This window comes from Epinephelus moara, chromosome 15, assembly GCF_006386435.1.
Source record: "Epinephelus moara isolate mb chromosome 15, YSFRI_EMoa_1.0, whole genome shotgun sequence".
Lineage (NCBI taxonomy): Eukaryota > Metazoa > Chordata > Actinopteri > Perciformes > Serranidae > Epinephelus > Epinephelus moara.
The window spans coordinates 8,553,921-8,577,822 of record NC_065520.1 but is presented as its reverse complement, the minus strand read 5'-3'; the positions used below and the strand labels follow the sequence as shown (position 1 = coordinate 8,577,822).

General features: G+C 40.7%; 1 protein-coding gene across 4 annotated transcripts in view; it reads right to left on the bottom strand.

Moving 5' to 3' along the window:
• The window catches only part of LOC126402049 (beta-1,3-galactosyltransferase 1-like), a 119,114-nt gene that overhangs the window by 3,102 nt on the left and 92,110 nt on the right, over positions 1-23,902 (bottom strand). The window lies entirely within an intron of this gene.

Sequence of the window (23,902 nt, the reverse complement as noted above, 5' to 3'; positions counted from 1 at the left end):
ATTCAAAGGTGGTGATGGATAATCAATTCACGGAATGTTTGGCGTCTAATCCTTCTTTACAAACAGACTTTTATTTGCTACTGACATAATCTCTTTTGATGTGTTCTTATTCTGGGGGATTTTTTTGTGCAATGCATAACTGATGATGAACAAAAAAAGTGTCATAGATCCTATTAGAGATACAGAAATGTGCGAAGATGCGGCTCGTGCTCTGTTTTACGATGGAAGGGCTGAGATAAAACCAGCTCATTCTTTTATCAGACTCCAGATTTTGTCGGGTCTTGCGGGGCGCGATGGTTCTTTTCATCAGGGCTTTTCTCTTATTCCTCCGCCCCGTCTTGACTATCTCTTCCCTCTCCTTCTCTTTCTGAAGCAGAGTCATCAATCTCATGGTCCAGTAGAATCCATCTCATCATGGCTGCTTTTCCACACCTCCTCCCTCTCGATCCTCTCGATCACTCCCTCCTTCTCTACTTCAGTTGGTGCTTGATCCATTTTTATATGTCTCGCTACCTCCCCCTCCCCGCCTTTCTTCATCTTGCTCTCTATCCTTCTGGCTTTTTGCTGTTTTTGTGTGTGGGACTCTTTATAAGGTTCCCACACTGTTCTTACCATGTTGAGCTCCCTTTACTTTTCCCCCATGTCATTTCCTTTTCTCTCCTCGCAGCTCGCTTCGAATTTATTGACAGCTTCTATTGCAATCTGTCTCCCTAAAGCCGCTCAATATCCATTTCTCCTCCTCCCTCTCTCCCTGACAAAATCACTAAATCATCATATTCGTCCCCTTTTCTTGACCTCGCTCCCCCTCTTCCTGTTTGCAGATCAGCTTGTTTTCACCTCTGTCGTTTCCTGACGAGGGTCTCTTTCTATAGAACTAGTGCACACTCGGTTTTCTGAAGCCCAGAATATCCTCATTTAGTGATGCACCTCACGAAATCGTGAGACCCAACTTCCCCTCTGAGCAAATTGAAAGATGGCTGTATCGTTTCATGCTGTCGTGTCACTTTAAATTACATTAGTACTCAGTGGAAGTCTCCTGAATATGTTACAAAGAGTATCAGAGCACGGGATCATAGTTTTAACCTCTTCCACTCCACCCCTCCCTACAATTGATCTACTTCTGTCTTTTGTTAGGAGGGACAGGGGATCTTTAGGGGGATAGCAGGTCGCAGGTCGACAGCTGATGCCACACTGAAGTGAAGAGATCATCTAAAAGCATCATGAGGTTCTGATTATTCTAGAGCTCACAATATCTCATTTCATACAGTAATGTTTGTTTAAAAAATGTTCTTACCACAATAACATGGCTGCCATTGGGACTAACATTATCGCATATAAAAATAAAATCAGGCTCACTGGGCGTCCTAGTGGAGAGGAAGAGGGTAACTGTGGTGATGCAGCTCTCGCAGTGGGAAATACTAAGTAATGGCAGTGTTAATTTGTGGTTAGCAGAGACTAATTAAGCACGGCCAGAACAGACCACACAGTGCTGATTCAACAGCCTGAAGAGAAGTACACATCTGGTAAGAACGTGAGTTACAGAGAGGCTCACTGGGCCACCTTGCATTCTTTTCATTTTAAAACAGGAGTCGAAGAACTGTTAGTTTTTGGTGATGTCATCTTGCATCATCTGCACAATATGGAGCCTCAGGGAGAAATAAAGTTACAGGGACTGACAGCAGGTCACGCTGCACTTTGATGCTTCTTATTATGTGTTTATCTTCTCTGGGGTCACAGAGACCTCAGACAAAAAAATAGAATGAGTATTATTGTGACTGCAATTAGACCTCATTATATGAATGCTGACAACCACAGAGAAAGAGAGTGGACTGTAAAATAGAGACAGTAGTGTTACAGGGGGAGATGGTTCCTGTGGGGCTGCCAGGGTTTACTCTTTTTAATGAAGAACTGCTAAAATAGAGCAGTTCTTCACTGCTCTATTTTAGCCCCTTTAGGGCTGGAAAATGAAGCAAACGTGTAAACGCCAGAGGCTGCAGTTCCTCTAATGGCCACTTGAGGCTGTGGACGAGGGCTGCAGCAAAACAAATTTAGCCACCTAAGAAAAATCTCAAACAGTGTAAGTGAACGCTATATTTGTAATATTTTCTTTACTGTACACACTAACTGATGGAGGCAGCAGTGGACCAGCAACTCCTGTGTTTTTTGCTAAGTATGGATGGATCTGGCGGAGTCTGGATGATTCTATGTAACAGCTTTGACAAGCTGTCTGACAGCAAAGTAAAGCACTTAAAACATTTCAAATATAGTGTACACTTAAACTCATAGATTTTTTTGATGGGCCTTTTTTGGGTCATTAAAACTAATCAATTCAAGCTAGTCTTTGCTCCGCGCCGCTTAATTTTATGTAGGTGACGCAAGAGTTCTCTTAATCGAAGTTACTCTAAATCAACATTATGTTTTGGTCTATGGGCGTAGCTGTTGCTATGTCAGTGTCTTTTCAGATCATAAAAGTTAATTGTTGAATTAACATTTTGGTTGTCTAAAAAAGTCTTGTTCAGCATTTGGTTGTAGTAAAAGACCCTTTAAGGAGTTGGATGTTCAGTTCATCCCGTAAGTACATTTTGTTTTAATGGTTTTAAGCTTGTTTTCTGCTGGCAAAAGTTAGCATTAGCATTAATATTATCACAGTTAACCATAGCTTTAAATATCTACATCCTCTCCTCCAAATATGGTCACTTCTAACTCCAAAAAAAAAAAAGACAGTGACGGCAGAAATGCCAAACTGGAGGCTTCAACAGAGGAGTCCACACACCAATGGTTACATCCATTATTTTATACAGTCTATGAAAAGGACACATGGTCTTCTTCACTTTCTGATGTATGAAGGAACATCCCCCACTCAAGTGCTAATGTGCAAACATGTTACCATGGTTGCCAAATGATCTGCATACACCTCGTAAAGGTCACTTATGAGATCACATGTAAGACTGTTTCACAGCCCCAGATCACATATCGACTATCGTAAAATCCTGTGGTTAGCGAGGGACATCAAAGGTCCACGACTGTAAAGAGCAAGCAGTGTGTGTGTGATGTTCTTTTGATGTAGTTTTGACATTTGTGGCTAATTGTGTCATTCACATGTCAGAAAAAGAAGAATATTACAGGAATAAATGTATCTGTTTACATCTCTAGTTGCTTGTTATGTTAATGTAATATAGAAATGTCAAAGAACAGGATTTTACCACTGCTACTAATTCTCCTACTGTCCTCCTAATTGTGACCACCCTGCTGATTAAAGGGCAGTAAAACATGCCAATGAAATAATAACTCCAAAATACCACATTGCAGTGAAAACAGGCATTAACGTGTGAAAAAAAAAAACTGAAGCATAATAATTACAGTTATTATTAAGACCCATTCACAGGGCTTAATGCTAATGATCTGCTAATCTGAACTGGTTGTCATGACAGCACACTGACAGGCCATCGGGGGAGAGAAAGCACGGTAGGAAACAGTGGTGCAGTCAGTCTGCTGTACGCCAGCATTAAGTGATAAAGTGTTTTGAATGAAGCCCCCACCCCACCCCCTGGGAAGTCAATTTAGCAGCCTCATACTGAGCTCTGCTGCAGTCGCTGCTCCATTACGCCTCACACTGATCCCAGACTGAACGTTGTATAGAGAAGACTGCGCTCATAATACTTTTGTACAGTGATCAAACATTTATCCACTTCCTGAAAGGCAGCCACTGACAGAGGCAGTGCTTTTTATCCCTCCACACGTTGGCACTGTCTCGTGCTGATTGACGGAAAATCAATCTAACACGCAGCAGCTTTGATAAATGATTAATCATCATTTTTCAAGCAGATGCCCAACAACCACTGCTTTATAAATGTGAGGATTTGTTGCTTTTCTGTTTTAAAGCACTGCAAATTGAACATCTCTGGACTGTTGATTAGTCAAAAAAAGCAATTTGAAGACACCACCTTGGGCTTTGTGATGGGAAATTGTGCCGAGCATTTTTCATTACTTCTGACTTGTTATTGACAAAATGATAAATCAGTTAAAAAGGCATTCTGTTGACTTACCATCACATTTCCATAAATTTGGAGGATTTCCAACACATATTTTATAGGATGAACAGCAAAATGGATGTGGCAGAGGCCTAAGGTTGGGGTTCAGTAGCATCATTAACTCCTAATCCAAATCCAATGATCTTAAAGTTTTCAAGGTTTAAAGTAACCAAAATATCTTTACTGCTTTTTGGCTGATAAGACAAACACAATAGTATCACTTTATGTTCATAACGTGTACCTTCAACCTGAAAATAAGGCAAACAGCAGTAGATAGGAAATGTTGATTTCATGTATCTTAGAATTTAACTGAAAGATTTCCCTTAAATTGATGATCAGCAAAATAATTTCTCACCACTCTGCTGGTCTTATTAACAATGGAAGACATCTGCTGCTGGTCATGTTTGCCTTCTTAACAAAAAGTGACTGCAAATGCGCCACTTAGCATCAGTCAGCTAGCACTACCTGAATGTTTTCTACATTTCTCTTTGGTAATAAAAGAGAGTGATGGGAAATAAAAGGTCTGACAAGAGATTCATTAGCATTGGAACTTAATGGATCAGGATATTTTGCCAACTGGAGCCAGATCCAGCAATCACAAAACATCCCTGCAGGCCACATACAGCCCACCAAAGCATCCCATCCAGACTGCAGAATATTAATGAATTCAGAAATGTGAGGAGGACAAATATGTGTTGCAGTATTTAGGATATCAAGCATTTTTTCTTCTTATATTAAAACAAGACCAAAAACATTTGAGAGGGAAATAATGTAATTAGGAATAATTTACCAGCCCCAAATATTTGTGTTTAACCAGACATTAGCTTACTATTAGTGACTAGCAGTGATGCGCGGCTTGACCCAAAACCAGTGGGGTGGGTTTGAGTAAGCTTACTGGAAATTACGTTATGTTTTAAGTTCAATTATTAAAAGCTTACTTCGCCATAAGAAACTTCCAGAAACATGGCATGCAATAGTCCACCTTCCACCTTCTCTTCGACTCTCTTCTCAGACATACACGCACATTGCGCCATTTCGTCCTTATCTCTGTCTGTGTCTCAGTCCTGACAATTGTGCTACTATGATGCATAAACTTGGCGGTTTTCGGGTCAGATTTGGGTGGTCAATGACACAGATTTTTACCAAAAAGTAATAGACAAGTCCTATAAACAAATACAAAATTACTGAATAATGAATAAATATGGGTAAATCTATTTATTTATATTTTTGAAAGTCCCTCAAAGTGTCTACTGAGAAAAATTCTGGCCCTTGGACAAATGTAGTTGATGACTTGTGGTAAATATCATGCTAAAAAAAAAGCCAAGAAAGCCCTGGTGACATCACAATTACATCATCAGGGTTAATGTCTCACAATTGTCTTCTGACATTAAGCAACTGTTTTGACAGGCGGAGTAGTTCTCCACATGGCAGGTTAACTGTTCTTTAATGTGCACAATTGGTGGCATGACCCTTTAATTACGAAAGATAACTAAGATCATTATTAGTTGTAGCCAACTATTCATTCATTATGTAATAATCTAATCAATTGCTTTTAGCTTGAGTTTACAGCAGCACCTTATTATCATACATTAAAGAAATCAATTACAGATTTTACTACTCTACACTGTTTCTGCTCGGGGACTCATGGGAGCTCTGAACAGATGAGAATCATCTGCTCTGTTGTCTTTACAATCAAGTGACCTCTATAAGCTGGAGCACAAAGCTGCAAGGCTACAGAGATGTGGGAGTTTCAGTCTCGTTTAATGTTGCACCAGATAATTGATTGCAGTCATTAGTGCAGCGTGGAGTGACCTTGCTCGAGGGGGATGACTGTGTGTTTGTGAGTCAGTGATGGGGGGAGCTGGAGAGAAACAAAACAAAGACGTGTTTCTGCAAGGTGGTCTCACAGACTGTAACGTCTGCTGTCTCTGTTGCGTCGGAGGAACATGTGTGACAGGTGAGCGTGAAGGGCAGACACATCTGAAGGTAAATAAATCATATTCTGCACTTGGGGTTGACACGTAACATCCACGCTGCCTGCTTCAATATTAGAAATTTAATGATTGGCAGAGAAAAACAGGACGCGGCCTCTGCCACTCGCAGTTTTCATGTCTGCTGATTTAAGCAAAGCTGTCAAAATGTTTTGTGCAGAAATGCTTTACATCGCAGCATTATGATGCGGTAATGGTATTTGAGGGCGAGGCGTTACCTGTAAATATCATTCAATAACAACAACAAGAAAGAATCAAGAGGATAACAGAAGCAAAAAATAATTGCTTTTTATGTCTGAGAGGAAAAAAACGCACTCAGGAACAAATTATATTTATCAAACACACTTGCCACTTTGACTCTGGGGTATGTGACACTGTCTTAGAGTGCCTGCGCATGCTTTATGCTTATGATTTATGATAGACTCCGACACACTCTCCCTTCGAACGCTGAAACAAAACAGACTCCAAGGCCAGTGAGAGCTGCATATGAATGTAGTGACACTGGAGGGATGAGGATGTGAATAATACGCAGTTGTGTTTTAAGAATTCCAACTACATCTGAGGGTTTGAACAGCTCTTTTCTTCAGGGGCTGAAAGTATACCAGCTAAAAATTTAAACATATCAAAACATACACAAACGCTTGCTGCAGATGCTGACACACGCTGTCCACAACCCCATAACTCAGTACCTTATCTCAAGCTCCTGCTGCTGAATATGTGATAAGCTCAACAGGAGGTTTATAATTGTCAGCCACGGAAAAAAAAGACTGTCTTCTGTTCGATGTTTGATCCTCTTTTCCTCCAATCTTCTGCCAAGTCTAAAACCCATTATGTCGCCTTCTAAACATTCAAAAGAGGAATTAATGCGTGAGGAATTTAACAGCAATGGCCAAATTGGTTCGCATCCCACCTAATATGAGAGAAGCACAATTAAAATGTCAGGGCTGGTAGGCTCCCAGTGTGGCACTAGCTATGCTTTTGTTTCCTGGATAATAAAGGACTCAATGATTGTTGTGGAGCGGCACAGCCAGCCGTATAGTCAGTATTACAGGCCACAGGCTGGACACTCTGGACTTAGTGCAAAGCCTCTGAATGCAAAGCAGCTTAGGAGTGACAGAGGAAATGGGATATCAATAGTGGCCAACAGATTTGGCTGCTGTACAGAAGCCTGATGCTCCATCCCCACTTGGTGCTGACTTGAGTCCAAGCTGTGCTGGGGCATATCAGTCTGCGGCCAAGCAGTGCTTGCAGAAAACTCTCAGCATTTGTTTTAACTTTGCTGCTCGCCTCAAAGAACATTATAAAGATTGTGGAAAGTTAAAACTTATTTAAAGTCAGTTTAGAACTTGAGAACTTATCAGACAATACTTCATTTGTGGTGAGCTGTGACTCCCACCCATCTGGTGCTCCATGCAGGTTAAAACAAGCTGAGAATTATGTGCAAAGGCTACTGTGCTGGTGGATGAGTAAGCAGGAAAAAGACGCGGGGGGGCTCTGTGCAGAAACACAGCTGCATTTCATAATTACACAGTCAGTGTTTTCTCAAGAAGAATGAGCACAGGTGCATTCGGTTTGTTTTGCAGTGTCACTGACCTCAAAGAGAAGCAGCACTGGGCGTCGGTGAGGGGTTCGGGGAGGCAAACAGCTTCAGCCGGCTCCCCACACCGGCCAGACGTGTGCTCTGAATGCTAAGCTTCCTCATAAATTGGAAATGACAACTTGATTCATGCAGGTAATACATTTCACTGTCCGACTGGGTGACATTGCCGTTATGCAATATTCAAGCTCGGTGCTGCATCGGGGTAAGTGGGGACGACACTCCCAGAAGACGCTGGAATTATGGTAATGCCACTAAGGCATACTCAGCACCCAAAATTAAACATTATGTGAACAGCTGGTGAGGACAAACATTAGACAAACAAGGAAACAAGGTGTTGTGTGTTAAGGTGCCGCTGAAGGGATTTGGGAGAATAAGGCGGTAATAACCTTCACAGATCTGGCTGCAGAAGTCAGAGTTTTATAGTATTGATGAAATGTATCAGCTGTAGTCGCTAGAGAGCACAGGTGCCTGGGGCAAGGCAGTGTTCGCCTTTTTAAACTTTTACATTATCCAGGGCGCAGTTTTGCTGAGCACGCACTCTCAGCAGTGGCCCGCCTCACATCTGTACACGCACACCTGAGAGCTGCTTGGTTGCTCAGCACAAGCGCCGTTCTTCACTGTCAGGCACTAAGCATCTGCAGTGGAGCAATTCAGTCATAAGTGCCTTGCTCAAGAGAACGGTGCCAAAAATGTGGAAAGGTGTATTATTAACCTTTTTGCTACCCACTGATCTGCTGCAGGGTGCTGGCACTGTGTAGAGTCGTCACAGATGCTTAGTACTGTGCGACTGTGTCACTGCTGAGCTCATCTAGCTGCTGCATAGATGCCTTCCAAACCAGCTTCTTAAAAACTCTTTCAAACATCATGACTCAAAAACAAATCTCATCTGAATTTATCAATGTATCTGTTTTTGAGGTTTTTGTCTGCATTGTTGTAACAAAACAACTATTGTTGTAGTCCTTAATGACACTGGAATGAACATCGACTCTGGAACTGTTTCAGACAGCAACTAACGATTAATTAATTGATTTTCTTGATAAATGAATTAGTTGTTTGGTCTATAAAATGTCAGTTAAAGACGAAAAATGTTGGTAAGTGTTTTCCAAAGCCAAACATGACGTCCTCAAATGTCTTGTTTTGTCCACAACCCAGAGATATTCAGTTTATTGTCATAGAGGAGTAAAGAAACCAGAAGATATTCAAATTTAGGAAGCTGTAATGAGAGAATTTTGACTTTCCTTTCCTAAAAAATCACTCAAACTGATAATCAATTATCGAATAAGTTAGCAGTTAACAACTAATTGATTCATCAAATATTGTTGCAGCTCTAGCACTGCTATGAACTGCTTCAGATCATACTTGCAAGAGAGTGATTATTTTACATTCATTATCAGTCTTACCTTCAAGCAGTTCAGCATGACCTGTGGAGTTCCACAAGGATCAATACTTGGTCTCCTTCTATACAGTTCATACATTCTACTGTTAAGCCAGATTTTTCCAATCAACTACTTTGTCAGTTTAAACTGTTTGAGGTTTGTGCCTGCATTGTTGTACCTGAACAGCTACTGTAAGCTAAGCTAAGTCTCACATGATACTCAACTGAACATTGATGCTGATACTGTTATGACAACGTGTCCTTAAATATTGGTTTGAATGATATTTACCAAATTAGCTCCCCACAAATGGTGTTGTCACGTTATGTACTGAACATAAACTTACATACTTAACAGAAAGTTACATAGGCTAGGTTTAGGAAAAGAAACATGGCGATGATGCACCTTAAAATAACTCAAAGTTCACTTGTTTTCACACTGTCCAAAACACAGGTCTTCTGTGTTTGATTGACCCATCCACCACCATAACCCATCTCCTTACACAGATTTTTCCTTTTTATATAACTACCTTCTTTACTTATGTCAGCACATTGGTCACGTGAACATAGCCTTCCTGTTTATGTGGGTTATATATGAATTGTGGTGCATTACTTTTCGTAGGTATATGTACGAACAATGCATGAGAAAAACATAGCTATTAATTGCTTCGGATTGCATTTGCAAGAGAGGGATCATTTAATCTCCATTATCAATCTTCCCTTCAAGTTCAGCATGACCCATGGAGTAACACAAAGATCAATACTTGGCCCCCTTCAAAAACAACATTATCTACCATACTTATGTAGATAATACTCTACATTAATCTACACTTGTCTTTCACTGGATTACTATGGTCCCATCAACACACTTTGTCAGTCAACTGTTATATTAAGACAAAACTGACAAATCTGTGGAGTCCACTCAAGATTTTAGCAGTCACATTAAATTAGTTACAACATTTTATCATCTAAAAATTATTGCAACACTAGGAGGACTCTGACCACTTCCAAATAGGAACTTAAAACCACTTGCTCACCATGTGTTGCTGTCTGTCCTTTCTTCACCTTCACCATTTAGTATTTATAGATCTCATTTGAAAGTTTTTGTTATCTTGTCTTGCTTATTCTAGGCAATTTGAAGAGCCACTGTGTATGAAATGTGCTATATAAACAGTCCAGGTTTAGTTCACTGCAGAGTACACAAATGAACCCTAATAAATGTAGTATCTCCCCTACATGCAAAGCAGTCTTGGTCCAAATCCAACAAAACTTTATGTCCAAAGTCATCACAGCAGTCTAACGATCAAATGTAACAGTCCATTTGTTTTAATGCACATGTGTGGGTGTTTTGGTGTCAGTTCAACTGACAAGACCTCAAACAGACATCTTCTATGCTCTGATAAGTAATGACACCAACCACAAAACGGTTTGAGAGAAAACAGGAAAGCAAGAAAAATAATATCAGCACTTTGAAACTGACATCTCCTCTTGGGATGGCTGTTCATAGCAGGTCATTTTACACATGCAGTAAAGCATATCCATCAACCCCACTGGACTCAGGCAACACAAATCATCTACAGCCAACATAAAATAGTACTAACAGGATAATGAAGTTTAAAGTTGATTAAGCGGCATCATAAATTTCACTTGAAATACTTGAAGACTTCCTTTGTGATTAAAGGTGATAAATGAATTGTTAATCTTACAATCTTTCCTTGTAAAGATTTAATATTCAGTCATATCAGCTAATGTGTACATTAGGTGTCTCTTGGAGTCTCGAGACATGCAGAGGAACCTTTATGTAAGACTGAAAAACAAACCAAGAAGGCAATCGATACAGCAGTAGAAGTGTAGACACATCATGTGGCACCAAACTCTCAAACCCGTCTCTCAAGTTGACTGTTTCCATTTAGACACTTTCTCACCTCTTCCCCCTTCTCTTCTTCCTGTGCTCTCTCACTTTCACTTGAACATTGACCTTAAACCTGTGAAAGTGTCTACAAGCACCTTCAACACTAAAAGCAGCAGCAGCAGCAGCAGCAGCAGCAGCAGCAGCGATAAGTCTCTGATGAGCTTGTAAATTCTCCGCTATTGATCCGGCTCTGGAGGGTCTCTCTGGGTGTTTCTCTCTAATTTTATTTTCCTTTTGTAACGTCCATCAGCAAAGCAATGAATCAGACATCCATAACACTGTGAGTATGATAAGCTGTGGACAAGCACTTCAATCAAAAATACCAAATCTAAACCACACACACATAGAGTAAACATAAAAAGTAATATGTGACAGTGAAGAACAGACTGATAGAAAGACAGGTGGCTGGAAATATTCAAATAACCACTAACGCTTCCATTCTGAGTGATGACCTTTCTCCCATCATGCTCCTCTGTCCATATGGCAGCAGTTTCTATGGGGACAAAATTGCCCCAATCTCCAGACACTAAGCGATGTGAACTGCATGTGAATTACGATATTCCTATGAAGTGTTTCACTCCAAAAATGAGGCAACTGCCAATTGAAAAAAAGTGGCACTTCAGCTCATGATGGATAGGACAAAAATTGAGATAAGTGATGTTCCATTTTGAACACCAATGGGCAATTTCAGCACTTAGTTGATCAAATTAGATCACTTTTAAGTACACTATCCTCTCTACTTTGAGGATAATGAATTGTGATTTGAGACATTATTTCACAAAAATGAGCCACAGATGTGGTGCAGTGTTGTGCTTTAAGGACTTGTTTAGCAAATCCACCCCCAAAATCACCTCCCCTTAGTATTATGTATTCATTGAGTTTTTCTCAAGACAGTTTTCCTAGCTGACACTTTTTCTGGTGGCAGTGCTTTGACATGAATACAATTCTATTTGTCTCAACTGTATGTGTGTTGAAGCACAAGTTTCAGAGGCATTTATCTCAAAACCTGTATACATACAACCAAAGGGAACTCTACCACCATATTGCTGGCTACTTTAGTGCAAACCACTAGGCCATGTTCTGATGGTGACCGAAGGCCACCAGAGTGTTTTTCAGAGCAAGAATAAAACGAAATAGCTCCTGTCTAGGCCTGTCACAATGACTACTTTCTATGGATGATATATTGTCCCAGAAATAACGGCAATGAACGATATTATTGTCATTCTGAGACCGTTTTATGCCGCTGATATAATAATAATATAATAGCGTAATAATTAAGGTACACTCTATCAAAGAGCAGTTAAGTTTCAATTCTTGGAATATGAAAAAAATATATTTAAGATATTTTTTAAACAAGAAATTTACACCTTTTAATATATGCAAGAAAGTATATACAAAATTAAAATACCTTGGTAGGAGTAGACTTAAAAAAATGAAACCAAGTGATGCCTCTTGCAACGAATAGACAAGCTAAACGAAACTCCAGTGACACCGCAGTTGCCACCATATTCTGGCCGGTGTGCTGAAGTTGGCTACCGGGGCTGAGCAGCCTGGAAGGTAGGCGATTTGCTGGTGGATTTACGGAGTGAAAGATGACGTTGTTGGAGGGTAAAACTACAAAAAGCAGACTTTATTGCTTGTCGCAAGGGGTTGGCAAGCTAACTACTATCAGAACTGTGCCTCTTCTACTCCAAAAGTGCAGCTGTAGGCAACCGGATAGCTGCACTGTGTCGTCTTTCACGTGTTCTTTTCTTTTACTTTGAACTCATGCAAGTAGGTGGGGGTAGAGAGGAAAAAAAGGGAGAACTGCAGCACCCAATTCTCATGATGGTGGGGAAAACTCGGCTTTTTATTCTGGCATCATGTTGGCTAAAATGCTGGTGATGTTCTTATGTAAATAAACACGCATGTAAACAAAAAGGTCAAGGTCATATCCACATAAGTCGATAACATAATTATCGTGACAGGCCTACTCCTCCCAATTACGAAGGCAATCACTTTCTGAATTTTTACTTCCTTGAATGACTCACAAGTCTCACAAGTAGTCAGATATTACATGTGACTCTTTGTGTTCTCAGTGATAGTGGTGTAAAAGGCCACATGCTCACCAGAGTCCTTGTGTTGAGTAGAGACCTACCCAGAAGGAAACCTCCCAAGTGGAGCTCTAATAAAAGGTGGCTAATCAACTCATGGACGCCTGAACAGACACAGTTTTACACACACAAGCATTACTCACATTAACTAATTTACCTAGGGAAGCACCTGGAAGGAGCTGATGGAGACAGAAGATCAGCACTAGTCCAAACATATGTGCAGTACTGCTGCCCAATGGCTGTTTCCCTCACTGTGTTTCACCCTGCTGCAGAGCCTGAGCCTCTATCAGGGGGTGAGGAGTTATCGGGAACACCATCTTGGTGCTGGCAGACGGTGCAGCGTGGAACAGGCTGAACACATCCCATTATATAGCAGGGCACAGACAACTGCACCTGTCTAGATAACACAAGAGACTCCAGGCAATAGTGATGCTGGGGGGGAGAACGCACACGATGCAGAGACAATGCAGGCAGACTCACTCGCAGGGTTTTTATCTAACATGTGCTCATGTGCAGATGTCCTCAACTGTCTCTCCATGTACAAAAAAAAGTAGTGGTTTTCATATTTTAGGCCCACAGGTGCCCCCCCACACACCTGCTCTGTGTCTTCGCTGTGAGCTGACAGAGCTCCTGTTAGCTGCTCTGTTGAACCTGAGAGCTGAGCGGATGCCAGATGAAGGGTCCTGTGGTAATTACCTTGTCTCCTGGCCTGTCCGCCGCACACACACACACACACACATGCACTGGCACGCACACATCGCTACCACTGCTGATGGCAGCACAGGCCGAGGACATGCAGCTTCAGCACTCCTTCCGGTAAATAACACTACTGAGGGGCACACACACACACACACACACACACACACACACACCAGCAGAATGCAGTGCTCCAGAGCTGAGGTCTGCACTGCCTTCTGTACTGGGCCCAGGTATTATAAGTGCAAACACAGGTAAGAATAAATATCATTGTTGGATATTTGTCACTTATACAAGTATGTCTTGAGCTAGGGGTTTAGGTAAGGAAACATAGACTCTGTTCCATACAGGCAATAGTTAGCAACATAAAAACACCTTTAATTCTGAGCTATATATAGACTCTTAAATAATAAAAGTCAGTTATTCTGCAGATCTGTAATCAGCGTTTGCTGTCTGATGAGACAGAAGGTTTTCAGTAGCAGCCTAATTAATGCTGACAACCTGCAAGCTGAAAATGAGGTGTTGATGAAATACACAGGTTTTTGACACATTTAAGTTACGGCTGAACTTCCTTTCACACCTTACTTTTTCAGACTTGCTTCTGCTGATTTGGAATTATTAAGTTGATACGCTTAAAATATTGATATTATATTCATGAAAGTTTAACTGAGATTCTCCTGAAATTGGCGTGATGCAATCGCCGAGATGATTTCTCTGGAGAAAAGATTGCACTTACAAAAAAATCACACACAGACCATTTCAGAGCTTTGACCATCAGATGACTGCTAGACAGGTAATCACCAAGTATTTCACTCATCATATACATATACATATACATATACATATACAGTATATAGGCCCACAAAACAAGCTCCATCTATCGACGTATTTGTCCAGGCTCAAATTTCCAAACTTCTTGGTCAATTATTTAGACTATATTTGACATTCCATACGAAGCAGGAACCCTGTATCTTTTACATTTCGCACAGTAATTCTGGGATCACTTAATAAAATAACCATTAGTTGCTGCCCTTGTCCAAAGAGCTGTTACTTTCCCCTCACAAATGATCTTTGGATGAGCACAGAACCTGGCACGCAGAAAGCACATTCACCAAAAACAGCCAAATGTTTCATGTTAGCCATCATGGAATTAGCACTAATTATCTGCAGCTGATATGATCTGCAGCAGGTCGTCATTTTAACCAGTGAAACTGACGTTCGGCAACAGCTGGACATGAAAAATCTGCTACTTTAATCTACCTCTTTGCTAATAGAGTCAGGAGATATAAAAGATTTCATAAGAGATTCATTAGCGACCAAGCTAAAAGGATTTTGCCCACTGGGAACTGTTTCGAAAATTAAATCCAGCTGTGTTTAAACAGTTACAGTTCGCTTATCTTGATCCTCACAGAAGCTGGTATGATGAACAGCAGAGGTGGGAGCAAGTTATTGTTTTGCAAGTCAGAGGTAGCCAGAGTCTCAAGTCTTTGTACTCAAGACCCAAGTCTAAACTAAACTAACAAGTCATAATGCGATCTTAACCAAATGTAATGCCATTTTAACATCTGATTAATAATAATATAATAATAATAATAATATATTAAATTTACAAAATCATGAATGCTTTTTAAAATTTGTATTAATTCATGAAAGCAAGTTGTTGCGCCTCCGCCTGTAGTCTTAAAAATTTGTGGCACACTTTTTAAATAACATATTCTTAAACATTTGGGTTTGGGGGAAAGTATCAGTGTTTTCAAGTCAAAAGGCTCAAGGCCAAGTGAAGTCAGGAGTCATTAGTGTTAAAATCCAAGTCAACTTACAAATGTTTTCTGATTTTGTCAAGTCTAAGTCATCAAATTTGTGACTCAAGTCCATGCCTCTGATGGACAGCGTGTTTAATATGCTTAGAATCTGCTTTTCTCTGCTGTGTTTGTGATCTGTTGTCTGTGTTACACCAGACTTTATGTTTAATTTATAATCCTGTTGTCGTCTTAAATACCTTTGAAAGACTTGTAAAGTGTGATTGAGGGAATCTAAATGTCTTCTAGCATTTGGCAGGCAGGTAGTAGTTGGAAGGTGGATAATCAGATTTTTGTTAAAAGCCCCTTTTTTTCTGCTGCTCTAATCTAAATCAAGTTCCTGATACTTCACATCCAAGATAGAGTCACAAATCCTTGGCAACCGATTTCAATGACAATACAGTAAATCCGGCTGGTGTTAAACACAAGGTAATATTGAAATGATGAATTTGTATGAACGTAAGCGCAGATTCATATCTCCTACATGGTGAGATGAAACTTCTAAATATAAATAATCCAGACAAATGGCAGCCAGTGGACGTCAGGGGAGGTAGATAAATATTAATGGACACACGCTCTCCTCTCCCTTCCTGCACACACACGGACACGCATGCACAGGCTTCACTATCCTGCGGAAATCACAGCGGGCACTTAAGCCGCTCTGATGTGTGTGTGGATGGCGTGATAACCCGCGGTCCGGCTGCCCACAGCTGCTTCGGGGCCCTGTGAGGTGAGGCTGCTATCTCCAGCCGGCATGAGGTCCAGTCAGAGGCCGTGCTGCTCAGTATGCCCTCGGTAAATAAATGATTCCACCTGTCAGACCCGCTAGGCTTCAGCTTCACAGAGGTGAGACTCACGGAAAAAGCATGTCTTTGAGTCAATTTTTCTGTTTATGTGCCATACGTGTGTGTGTGTGCAAGAGAGAGGGAGAGAGAGAGAGAGAGAGAGAGAGCGCAACAGAGGGCAGAGAAAAGAGTGGATACTTTCAGAGTTTGGATTCAACCTAAACCCTGACAGAAATACACACTCTAGTTTTCATTGTTCTGTCAGCCTGTCAGACACAGTTTGGCTTAAAACACACACACATACACACACACACACCCTATCAGCATACACACACAGAGCAGACTGCAATTCTCTGAACTTTTAACCTCTGGCAAACACATCAGTATTGGCTGGAGGTGTATTCAGAGAAGTGGTATTAACCTTAAACTGTGCTTTTGTTTGTGTCGGAGCAACCCTGGGGAAACACTACGAGATCAGAGGGATTGTGTATAGTATGCATGTGTGTGTGTGTGTGTGTGTGTGAATAGATGTGTGCTTAAGAGACAGGCTGAGGAGGGAGGAGGGGAAATACTACAGCGTGGGTGAGGTGTGTGTTTATTGATGTGCATTTTACAACATGAATGAGTTATTGTAACCCCCGTGACAATGTTACCATGGTGACTGCATCATGCAAAGGGCTATTGGATGTAAAGCTCAAATCGTATGTGCATCTTTAAAGAAGGGGAATGATATGCATCTCCTCTGGCAGCAGGGAAGCTTCTTTCGGGCTACTGAATATTTAAATCGTTCCACAGAGAGCTGGACAAGGTTAACCGGTGTGGATACTGGCTGACTGTACCTCCAGCTCAGTGTCTGGATCTCTGAACGCCACTTTAAAGAGAGCTTCCCAAACATTCTCACCTTCAGGCCAGACTTTGGCAGAGGAGTTATTGTTACATAGATAAAGGGAAAAAATACATAAAAACATTAGAGATGAAGGAAATATGTGAGGCAGAGTAATGGTGCAACCCTAAACCTCGAAAGTACACTTTTTACTCTCCCATAGCTCAGAATGACCATAATATGTCTGCACGGCTTTAATAGGGTTGTTGATCAATACCAATGACTCGACGACTTTTTCGCCAAGTGCTGACCCTTCAAGTTTCAGACCTTGTAAATAAAACGCACATTAGATGACTTAACCCCCCTTTAAAGTGTTTCTCTAATTAGGATTAAGAAGACATTCACTGAAGAGGTTTAAAGTTCGGCGTCCTCACAGGCATGCTAAGGGACGGCACACAAAGTATTTGGGTGGGGAGGGACTGAAGACACTCCCTGATGTTATTAATATCTATATGGACCCTCCCCTTGACTCAGACTACTGCAATATCCTTACTCCAATATCTTAAAACTATATGTTCATGGCAAACCTAATAAAACAGTCAACTAGAATTACCGCCACAAGGTTGTATGTCTCAGTCAATTAATCAAGCTGCAGTTTACATCCACATCTGTCCAGACATAAATGTATCCATGACAGTAAATAGTTCTTCACATATGGATGTTGCTGCAAAGAAGCTAAATATTCTAAAATGTGGATGCTTCATCAAGCCCCAAGGAACAGCTTTGAAACTAATCGGACACACTGGCTAAATCCTGGAATTACCATATCTGGGTCTGTCACTTGATGCCATGTGGGCCAAGAAGATTTTGTCCAATAACTTACATTGTGAAAGACAACATCTGTAAATCAGTGGATACATTTTTTGAGCGTCACAACAAACAAATGACTTGTTTCGCTATCTGGATTTCAACCATTTGGTCCAATAACATTTCAAAAGTCTCTGAGTCAAGTTGTCTGCCCTATAGGCCCCACAGTGTGGAAGCAGAGCAGAAATTCTCTTGATACATCCATGTGCTTCACACACATGCAGCACAGAAGATCTAGACAATCAGCACAGTTTCAAGATGGACACCTAAGATTAGTGTCACTAATTCCGTATCTGACCAAATGTCTCCCCTTCTGTTCCTGAGATATAGTGTCAAGTAATGGCCAGAAAAGCGTCTTTGCAGAACATTATGACGTCATAATGACGTAGACCTTTGACCTTTTGAATGCAGAGAGCTGAATGCATCATTCGTGTGAAAATTTGTCGTAATTAGAGTATAAATTCTTGAGTTATGGCCAAAAACATGTTTTGTGAGGTCACAGTAACCTTGACCTTTGACCACCAAGATATAATCAGTTAATTGTTGAGTCCAAGTGGACGTTTGTACAAATTTGAAAAAGATCCCTTCAAGCCATCTTGAAATATTGTGCTCATGAGAATGAGAGGGACGGGGGTCACAGTGACCTTGACCTTTGACATAAAAAATTCCTTAATTCTGAACAGCTAACAAACAAAAGGTCATTAAAGCCACCGAATGAGTGAATCAGAAACAAGAACTTTGTAGCTTCTGATTGACAACATAGTATTTCCACCCCACCCCAAATTCCACAAAATGAAAATCAATATGATTTCGATCACGTTATACCCTGATATGTTTGAAGTCATACGTCCATCATACTTAAATAGCCTACATTATGCTAAAGTCACATGACCAGACATGTTGGTGATGCATCCTCAAGACAGCTGTACCAAAGTTAAATATATATATAATCTTAGCTCTGTGTGTCTTTGTGACAGTTTGGTGAGAGAACAGTTGAAACATGTGAACACTGTGAGGTAATTGTTTTTACAATAAATCCCACAAGGGATGCGATGAGAAAAAGTTAGAACACCCTGCTGTGCTCTCTCAAAATGTTTACACTGTGCTTTCCTCAGCAAAGAGAAAGGATACGTATAATAGTACTATAACAGCGCCTAACATAAAAATGTGTGTGTCTTTATGTTGGAGTGTGTCAGTGTTGACAGGAAGTGATCCAGTAGGACTCTCACTGCCTATGACGGCTGTCAGACCGGAGATCCATCTGTGTGATTAGCCACTGGACCGGCTGACTTTCCTCTGGGACGGATCGATCTGAGCTGGCCACGGAGATGACGCCCCTGATGTGTGTGTGTGTATTTTTGGGAGAAGCACATAACTGTGTGTAGGCACAGGGTTGCAATACACCATTAGTTCTATTCTGCTCTGTTCTTCCTACATTTCCTCTCTGATACAGCAGGAAAATAACGGATATGGAGATAATACAGAAGATAATTAGACATGATTATGATGTACTAAAATCACAGCACATTAAACAACAAATTAACAAAACTATCCTTGAGTGACAGAGCCTTCAGTACATACATAATGCAGAAACTGATGCACAAGCCTTCAAGCCTCCCTCTCGTTACTCTGCTTGTTTTTTTCCATTTCTTCCCCCTGACAACCTCCCTCTCATCTTGCAGCCCGTCCTTCACCAACTACAAAATGGCCTCCATCAAAGCAGGATCATTCAGCTCCTTGTAGAAGTCACTTGGGTTTAGTCGTTTCAAAAAAAGCCCAGTTGATGGGGCTTGACTGGAGGGGCACAGCGACAGATGAAACCAAAGCTACTTCTCACAGCATCTGTGATTAGGCCATCTCTCTTTTTTTGTTGTCTATACCACACAGTTAATGTCTCATCATTTCTGGTCAGTAGGGCAGTGTGGTCTGTGCTGTTGGAATAATATAGAGCAGAGATCTCACAATGAGATAATACACAACTCATTTCTCAGTTTCTTTTTCAATAACTACAGGCCGATTTCAAAATTGTGTGTGCTGTCCAAGATCCTTTTAGGTTTGATCGTTGAATAATCTCTACAAACAACAGGCAGCAGGAAGATTTAAGTACCAGAAGTGTCTGGTTTCACATGTAAGCAGTCGGCTTTATATGAGTTGGCTTTATATTACCTTTTAAAAATATCATCTGCATTATTTTTATGCAGGTATCTGTTGAAAGAAATAAGCAAAAATGACGGGTGCACAAAAGAGTAAGTCTGGGCCCGGATATCCGCTGGCTACACCGTATCATCTTAAAATATTGGCCCTCACCTCCAGGGGCTTATTGTCACCAGAACAATAGCTGATGGGTTCAGAGACTGATCGGTGAGCAACTCAAGGAGTTTTCATATTCAAATGACATTTATCCACATCTTAGTCAGGATTTAGGAAAAGTCAGAGCACCTTTATGGCAGCTTTGAATGTGGTTAATGATATCTTGGCATTTAATAAAAATCAACACTGCATATCTGTTTTTTAAATGATATATCCAAGGCTTTTGACACATGTTCTTAAACAGAGGCTTTTTGACAAGGGCTCGCAGGGCAAGCAGTCTCAGTGTGTCACATATTATGCTCTTTGCTCTGATGTTCTGTCTGTTTGAAATGGTGTTCCACAGGGCTCTGTGCTTGGTCCACTTCTGATAACCATTTACATAAATGATCTGGGTAAAGATGTGCTCATTTTCATGTTTATGCAGGTAATAAGATTATTTACTTGTCTAGAACATCCTGTCTCATCTGAAACCTGTTCTAAAAAACTGGTAAGACTAAGCTCAAGGGAGTCACATCATATGTTTGAACAAGTTTGCTAGATTTACTCATGAGCCAAGAAGGTATTATAAGTCATTTTTGGATGTTTTCAATGAAAATACAGTCCACAGCAATTTGTAAATCCAGGACAACTTTGCTAATATTGGGTTTCAACTAAGATACATGTAAGCACAATAGAGTTGCAAGCATTGATCTTGTCACTTGGATCACTGGGAGTCCTGTAACTGTCCTGTGCTGTTAACACCACAAAAAGAGATGAGCAAGTCTGATCTATTTCTACAAAGACTGAAAATTATCATTCATTTAAATATAAATATCTTAATTTAACTCAGCTGTCAATGGAAATCTAAACTGTTTGGTCGACACTCATAATTAAATAAACTAGGTAGCCAGTTGTTGGTAGTGTCCAAAGGAACTTAGAAGTGCAAAAAGAAATATTTTTTGGAGTGTTTTTCTCAAGGTGGGACCAATGCCAATTTTGGTGAAAACATTCAGTCTAACAAAAGAAAACCTTTGTAGAGCCCAGGGCCATTTCTTTGAGCCTTCTTTCAAACCATTGTGTTTCCCGGCATCCTCAGGCCCTATATCTGTGTCACTGTCAGGTCAGTGTACTTCTCTGTGCATGCAGCACCTTTATCTCGTTCTGATAAACCAAGTGAAGATGGGAAGGCAGAAGTCACAGAGTCAACAAAGAAAGAGGACAAAAACTTATTTTCCTTTCCTCACTGCACTGACGCTCACTCATCCATTTGAATGAAACTTCTTTTACATCTCAACATGTTTCTGTGCAATAATTGAGTACAACAGTTTCTCTGAACCCACTCGACACCGTGGAAAAGACTACTTTAGTTTGCACTTGAAAAAGAAGTGTCAGTTAAGTTTGAATTGGACAGGTTTTAACCTTGTCACTCATTCTTAAGTATACAGTAGCTCTGTCTGCTGAGGTCAGGACGCAGAAGGTGGGCGGAGAATTGTGTGCAGCGGCTGAGACGTCCCTCCCTCTCCGAAAAACTCTCTACCTGCTCGCACCGTAAACATAGTTGTTCACTGACCTCCCCTCTCTTGCCGCAAATTCATTTTTCTGTCTCTGCCCTTGAAAGGAGGATGTCTGAGAGCTGTCAGGATCAGAACTTCTTGGTTGCGTAACAGTCGGCGCACTGAGGCGGCGTGAATGTTGAACTTGGCGTGTCTGGCCTCAATAAGGCACTTTATCTAATTGATTTTTCTTTCTTTATGTTAGGATTTGTTTCTAACTGAAAAATTGAGTTAGAAAACGTACTGGGACTGACAAAATGTATAAACTTTCCAAAAATGTAAATCATGTCAATAAAGTATAAGCACTGACAAGAAATCGACAAAGAAAAAAAGGTGGCCTCCAATACTGTATAATGAAAACAGCTCGATTTTTCTTGACTGATATTGAAGGACCCAGTGGTTTTGCACAATCTGTCCAATAAATCCGGTGTGCTTAAAACTCACATAACTGACGAGTATTTCTCAAATCATGATAGACATTCAATGAGCAGAGACTCGAGGCCTTTTAGGATTTTAAATGGCTAATTTGATATAAATGTGGAGGGGGAAATAAGTTGTCTCTGATATTGTGGTAATCTGCGAGTAATGTGGTGTCATATCAGCAGAAAATGGCGCACAATGGAAGGACATGGACCTTCAGCTACTCAAATAGCAATCTGAATTCAGTGAGCACAGCGCAAACTCTCAGCCAGTTTGAAAAACTTTTGGTTGCTGCTGTTACACAGATTGGACCAAGCCGGCTGTGACCCCTGATGCTGGGGTTTGCGCCAGCTAAATTAGAGTTGCTACATTTGCTACCGAGGGTCCGTCTCTAGAGCTTCTGCCTGCTCTCTTCCTGGTAAAAAGTCACCTGGAAGTGGGGAGGAAGGTGGAGGGACTGCCAGATGCATAGACTTGCTAATTCTTGTCTCATTTGTCTGATAAACAGCGAGACAGAGAGCAGGGCAAGGGGCTGAGCGTATCAATAGGCTTCACACAGCTCTACAATGGAATAAATCAATGTATGGGAAACACTGCAGGGACAGCTACATGTAACAGTTTAAGTTTACTTTAAAAGTATTATTTATCCATACACACGTAAAAAAAAAATAGACTGCACACTTATAATTGGGATAGATATCAAAATGGCACCCCAGTATTATGATAATATCAAATCAGGAGGTAAGCATATCACCCTAGCCCTACTGGTTTTCCCCCAAAGTTATCTGGTTTAAGAGGCAATTCAAGTTTACACATGGTGTAGACAGAGGGTATAAAAAAGAGGCGATTGCACACACATTATGCACTATTTGCATAAAAGAATAATCTTTTATAGTCCTGTAAAATGTCATGAAATATGAGAGCTAATAATCTTCTGTGTAATTGCATCTTATCTGAGCACTGCACTCCAACCATGAAGACAACAGTGACTAACACTTCATTCTGTTGGGCTTTATTTGTTGCCATTCAATAACCAGGCCTGCAGTGTAGCCTCCATTAGATCACTAATTAAAACGCCCATAGTCAACGTTAAGAGTTTATAGATCATCTTTCTATCAGTTTAATTAGGCTAATTGCTGGTTGCTACAGTGCTCACTGTCGTTTCATTTCATTAAGTGAAGAATTAATAGAGGAACCCGCTGTGAGAATCATGAAGGTTGTGCTCTATATTCAAGCTCGATGGAGTTTGATCAACTGGAGAACGGAATGTGCCATTTTTGTTCATTTCTGAATGACAGCCATGGTGAGAGGGAAGTTAAACTACTATTCATATGCATAATCAGATGAGAGTGAATTACAAATATGAAATAAGAGGGCTGACTTTATTAAAGGAGTAGCTGAAATTTCTGGGAAGTACTGTTCATTATTGTCAAGAGGTGTAGTCAATGGTTAGGTTGGTGAGAAGCCAGACTGTCCGATAAGACGTTAAGATGATCAGAAATTGGACTTTTATACCAGACAGTTAAAAGCATTATAAAGCCCACTACACTGGATTATGGTGACATTCAGTATGCCCATGCTGCAGCCATTACCTTTAAACCACCGGACGCCGTTTACCACAGGGCCATTTAACTTATTACTCACGACAGCCATAACTCCCCACTGTGAGTT